The 6000-nt window shown below is 43.9% G+C and overlaps 1 long non-coding RNA gene across 1 annotated transcript in view; it reads left to right on the top strand.

Annotated features, from left to right (window-relative positions):
- The window catches only part of LOC117072563, an 88365-nt gene extending 83329 nt beyond the window's left edge, over positions 1–5036 (top strand). The window contains exon 5 of the long non-coding RNA XR_004432857.1: positions 4705–5036. This is a non-coding gene — a long non-coding RNA (uncharacterized LOC117072563). The remainder of the gene's footprint in view (positions 1–4704) is intronic.
- Positions 5037–6000: the final 964 nt, after the last annotated feature.

The raw sequence follows: 6000 nt of genomic DNA on the forward strand, positions 1-6000 counted from the left end.
GGAAAAAAATGACATTTTTTTGGAAAGGCAATGCCAGTGTTGGTAAGAGTTTGTGGAAATGGGAACTTGTACACACGGATTTAACCTGGTACAACTTTTTGACGTACGATTTTGCAATATACCTATCAAAAAAGCCTTAAAATGTTCTTATTCTTTCAGTTAGAAATTTCATTTGTAGCAATTTATTCTAAAGAGTAACTTTGGGTATAGGCAAATATTATTTCCAAGGATATTCATTACATCATTGTTTATAACAGAAATTAGAAATAATCTATCTGATAGAGGAATGGTTAAAAGTAATTTGGTACAAGAATGCAATGGAGTATAATGGGACAATGAAAAATAGGAAGATGGAGGATCACGACTAGAGCATGTAAAATGAAAATGCAGATGATATAATAGCATGTATAGTATGATTCTGTTCCAGTAGGTAATCAGACAGGAGTGAGAAGGGGAGAGAGCCCCCCAATCCCACCAGGAATGTCAGGCGACCATCAGGTGGTGGTCAGGTGGTTGTTAAACTTTCTCTCTAAAATAATAATTGGTCACAGCCTGCACCAAGGAAAGGCAGTCTCCCAATAGATAGAAAAATCTCAAACTAGTGATCAGAGTGATCAACTTCCCAGTAAGACCTCAGGAGTTGGGTGAGTGGGCTCAAGCATGCTCACTAAGAGGCAAAATGGTGGCGTCTCACTGGTATATGACCTTCCTCTAGGAACATTTGACTGGTAAGGGAAGAATGCCTCAAGTGAGCATGCGTCCAATTTCAGGAAACACACCATGCACGCGGTCCCTCCCAGATGCTGGAAAGCCACTGTGTACGTGGACAGCCCACCCCATGGGAAGAATCAGAGGAGAAGGGACGCAACCCTCCAGAAGCAGGTCAACCTATAAAACCCCAAGTCTGAAGTCAAACTACACTTGATCTCTCAAGTCACCCGTTTTGTCCTCTTACAAGGGAATTGTACTTCCTTTCATTCCTGCTCTAAAACTTTTTAACAGACTCTCATTCCTGCTCTAAAACTTACCTAAGTCCCTCCCTGTCCCTTATGCCCCTTGGTCGAATTCTTTCTTCTGAAGAGACAGGAATTCAGATTGCTACAGACCTGTACGGATTCAGCACTGGTAACAATTCCATTTTTTAATTTTTTTTTGAGACAGAGTCTTGCACTGTCACCCGGGCTGGAGTGCAATGGTGTGATCTCGGCTCACTGCAACCTCTGCCTCTTGGGTTCAAGTGATTATCCTGCCTCAGCCTCCCGAGTAGCTGGAACTACAGGTGCCCGCCACCACATCCGGCTAAATTTTTTTTTTTTTTTTAAAGTAGAGATGGGGTTTCACTATGTTGTCCAGGCTGGTCTCAAACTCCTGACCTCGTGATCCACCCACCTCAGTCTCCCAAAGTGCTGGGATTATAAGTGTGAGCCACTGCACCTGGTCTAACAATTCCATTTTAAATGTGTGTGCACACACACATATATACACAGAAGAAAAGTATTTATCTTTTGAGTATTGCAGGAAAATTTTATTTCCTTCTCAGTGTTTTATACACACACACGTACACACACACTTTATATAACACAAGGTATTGTATGAAATCTAATATAATGTGTGATATAGACATGATACTGCCTAATACATACAGGGTTTCCTTTCCTCTTATATTGCTCATGGAAGCAGATTTCCCATTATACGACTCATGGAAGCAGATTTATAAAATTTATTAAATTGAAAAATTCTCCAGACTTCACTATTACTAGTTGCTTTTTTTTTTTTTTTTTTTTTTTTTTTTTTTTTTTTTTTTTTTACCGAGAAGGTGTTTTGCTCTGTCATCCAGGCTGGAGTGCAGTGGTACGATCTTGGTTCACTGCGACCTCCGCCTCCTGGGTTCGCCTCCTGGGTTCAAGTGATTCTCCTGCCTCAGCCTCCCAAGTAGCTGGGATTACAGGTGTGTGCCAACACGCCCAGCAAATTTTGCATTTTTAGTAGAGATGGGGTTTCTCCATGTTGGTTAGGCTGGTCTTGAACTCCCGACCTCAGGTGATCTGCCCACCTCGGCCTCCAGAAGTGCTAGGATTACAGGCGTGAGCCACCGTGCCCAGCCCTAGTAGCTTTATTATCTTAGGCAAGTTACTCAAACTCTCTAAGTTTTTGCATCTGTAAAATTTGCATAATAATATCGACCTCTTAGAATTGTAGTGCAGATGAAATGGGATAATATATATGAACGCTTTCTGATCCATATTAATCACTCACTAAATGCAATGTCTTTAATTTTCTCTGGTACACTCTCCCTCCCTTATCACATGTGCACATAGGAGAGCTTGTAATATTAAGCAGTTGTATTTTACAGTGAATTTAAATGAATGTCTTTTTTTTCCCAGATGGATTTTATTCTATGTCTGTAGGGTTTTCGTTATAAAATGAAAGATTTGTTTCTATAACCTTCTATCTAAAGAATAATTGCAGTCTTTTTCTAATTTGTAGAAAAATTGAAGTCAATGGCTAGGAATTTTCTCCGTTTTAATTTCCTCACTCTAAAACTACATCAGAAACTTGTTTTCTTGCTACCATAAGGATCATAGCAGAAACTCCTGTGAGCTAGAATCTGAGTGTGCGAAGTCATATTTGGTTGTTTGGATACACCAGTGTTTCTGCAAAGCCTGTGTTGACTCTGCCAATTCAAGGGGCTTGGGGAACTTCACCGGAAGGAGTGTTGTCACAGGTAGAGGTGTGAGGGCTCCTGGTTTGTCCCAAGGTTATAACAGAATGCAGTGAGTGCCAACCTGAGCTAGTCGATATTACGTGGGCTGACAGTCAGGCTACTTTGCAACAACCTGCCGGCACAGTCTCTGAAAAGCTGTAGGTTAGGGTTCTGCAAATGGAAGTGTGGGCCGTGTTCAATGCAAGAGTGTGCTCTGGGCGGCAAACAATTGATGGAAAAATCAGCAACCCCTCATCTCCTCTGCACAACAATCCCTGGCAGAGATTACTCTAAGTCAACCATTCCCATTGATGATGCTTGCAAACAAACAAGCAAACAAACAAACAAAAAATCCAGCCTCATCCCAGAAAACAAGACATTCCTCCTCCAGACTCTTTTTAAATTGCCCGTCACCTGCTTTCTCCTGGGTTTGGTGAATAACCTCATCCTACTATTGGTCGGGCCTCCATCTTGGGGGGGCCCAGCTCAGCCCCAAACCTCATTAGAATCCAGGTCTGTGTTCCTGGCACACAGCTGCTTCTTGCACTTGAAAACTGACGGGGAGAAAAATGGTTCCTGCACTTCCTATCAGCCTTAAACAGAAACATCTGTTCACCACGAGCCTTTTGCTGGCTTGGTTTGCAGGGAATGTGTTCTGGGCAGGTGACGGCACTGCCTCTCCGCACGATGACATCAGCCAGAGAGAACTGCTGCAGGGGACTGGGGGCCATGGGAATACAGACTAGTTCTGCCTGCCAGGAAAATGAAGCCTGAACTGCACATTTTATAAAGCTTTAAAAGCACAAATCCTGGCTTAAAAGGAGAAATATTGCCAGGTGGTGAAAAGTGCTTCTGAAGAAAAAGAAAATAATACAAAAGAGAGAGCTGATTGAATCCAGGAGTTCTGTCTGGCCTTTTTGTTCTTTCTTCCCTATCAGCTGAGCAATAAATGAAGATTTCTAGTCTGAGGACATCCATTGAGACAAAAATGCTTTTCTTTCATCTGATTGTATCTGGCATCTCACCGCATTTCTCTGTTTTTAGGCACTGATTAAATATTCCAGCCTGGGAAAGAGGCTTAGCCCAGAGTCTAGATATAGATATCCCTTTTTCTTCATTATCTTCTTTCTTGTTGCTGTTGTTTTTTGAGATGGAGTCTCGCTCTGTTGTGCTGGCTGGAGTAGCAGTGGCGTGATCTCGGCTCACTGCAATCTCTGCCCCGTGGATTTCAGCAATTCTCCTGCCTCAGCCTCCCTAGTAGCTGGAATTACAAGCGTGTGCTACCACACCCAGCTAATTTTTTTGTATTTTTAGTAGAGATGGGGTTTCACCATGTTGGCCAGGCTGGTTTTGAACTCCTGACCTGGCCTCGAGTCGTCCGCCCGCGTCGGCCTCCCAAATTCTTCATTATCTTCTTAAAACTCTCAAAAAGAGCCAGATCCTAAATTCTTCCTTTCTTTCTGCTTTCAGATTAGGGCACGGAAGCACCAGGAAATGAAGTTTTCCCCGCTTGGGGTTTTAGATGGCTTTGCTCAAGCAGCATTTGTTTAACACAAAGCATGGGCTGTCACCATAAAGCAAATCTATATGTGTCTCTCACTGTCCCCTTAAGTCTGCTCCTGTGGGTGAAACCGCCTTTGCAAAATGATAACAGGAAATTATGACAGTGAAAGAGATCAGACCTAACCGACTCCGTCTTGCTTCTAACCTTTGAGCTGTCCTTGTTCATCCCTGGGCATAGGCCGAACTAGCTTTGGGAAGGAATTCGGTTCATGGTGCGACTCTGAAACAAAATTGATAACAGGCCCTTTCCCCAAAAGACCCCCTTCTTGCCTGGGGACCCGTCTGCCTTTGCAGGACTAACAAATCAGCGACAAGATTAGAAATTACAGTTTAGGGGTTGTGCAGCCTTGGGCTCTATGAGTCTGAACCTCTCCTAATTGCTCCTGGGGATAACATCACTCTTGTAAAACTTAAGATCAGTGCTTTCTTTTTTATAGACTCTGCACTGGATGGATCAGCTGACACCACCCAGACGGGTAATCCAGCTCAACCAGTTCTGCAATCCCACTCAGAACAGAAGACAGCAAGAAAAACTCACTTTGACCCCCTATAGATGGAATCACGTATAATCATCTATTGGTCAGTGCGGATCAATCAGCACTCCCCACTTTCCAAGCCCATACCTGACAAATTATCTTTAAAAACTCTGATCCCTGAGTTTCTGGGGAGACTGATTTGATAATAAAGAACTCTGGTCTCCCGCACGGCCGGCTCTGTGTAAATTACTCTTTCTGCATTGCAATTCCCCTGTTTTGACAAATCGGCTCTGTCTGGGCATCCGGCAAGATGAACGGGCTCTGTCTGGGCGGTTACATGGGGATTGTTTTTTCATGGCCAGGGGCAAGCCTCTGGACTCCTCTGGTCACTTGTAGGGAAGGAAAACTCCTGTAGCCAATCTAAGTTATAAAACAGAGTCCCAGTCTCATGTGATAACCAAACTTCTCAACGTAATTTAAAGCTGATTTTGCCTCCTGCTTCCCTGTTGTGCTGGTGAAGACAGAGAATTTAGGCTTGGCGCCGTTTTTTGTTCCCTCTCTTTTCTTTTTGCGTCTCTTCCTCCTCCTCTGTGATCTTTCTACCTGGACCTTCGGACCCTGATGGGAAGCGGTTATGAAGTGGGAGAGGAGGTGAAATGGAAACAATCATCTGTGTGTCTGGAACTTGACGACCATCAGGTGATACTCCGCCTTGGATGCCCCCTTTTGGGGACACTTCCGTGGATGCTTTGATTCTTTGGAGACCCGTCTTCCATTTCTGAGGCCTTCCCACCTGTAGTTCCCTTGGTGCATTTTCCTTGGATCCGTTTCTCACTCTATCTGGCCCCTAAACTTTTGATACAGGAGATAGAAAGAAACTATTTAGACAGATAGTAAGGGCAACAGAGTCCTCAGTGGAATTTCCCTTTTGACAAGCAACCCCCAAATCATTTCTTTTCTAACAAAAAGCAGCCTGAAAAATTGAGCTGCAAACATAAACAAGCAAGCTGGAAACTTGCACAGGCCAATGCTGGCAGCTGTGCCCATAGAAAAGGGCTACCTGGGGCCAGGTATGTTTGACGTGGAGGCCTTATCTTCCCTCTTCTTTGTCACCATGTGTACAGTAAGCAACAGGCAACATGGTGCTGGCCAGGCAAAGAGTCCATCTGCACAGTAAAAGATGAGGGTGGGGGCAGCCAGGTTTTTCCCGCCCTATGCAAATGGCACATCTGGTCCAACCAATCTTTGGTGCCCTAT

This window comes from Trachypithecus francoisi, unplaced genomic scaffold, assembly GCF_009764315.1.
Source record: "Trachypithecus francoisi isolate TF-2019V2 unplaced genomic scaffold, Tfra_2.0 Lachesis_group4, whole genome shotgun sequence".
In the NCBI taxonomy this organism is placed as follows: domain Eukaryota; kingdom Metazoa; phylum Chordata; class Mammalia; order Primates; family Cercopithecidae; genus Trachypithecus; species Trachypithecus francoisi.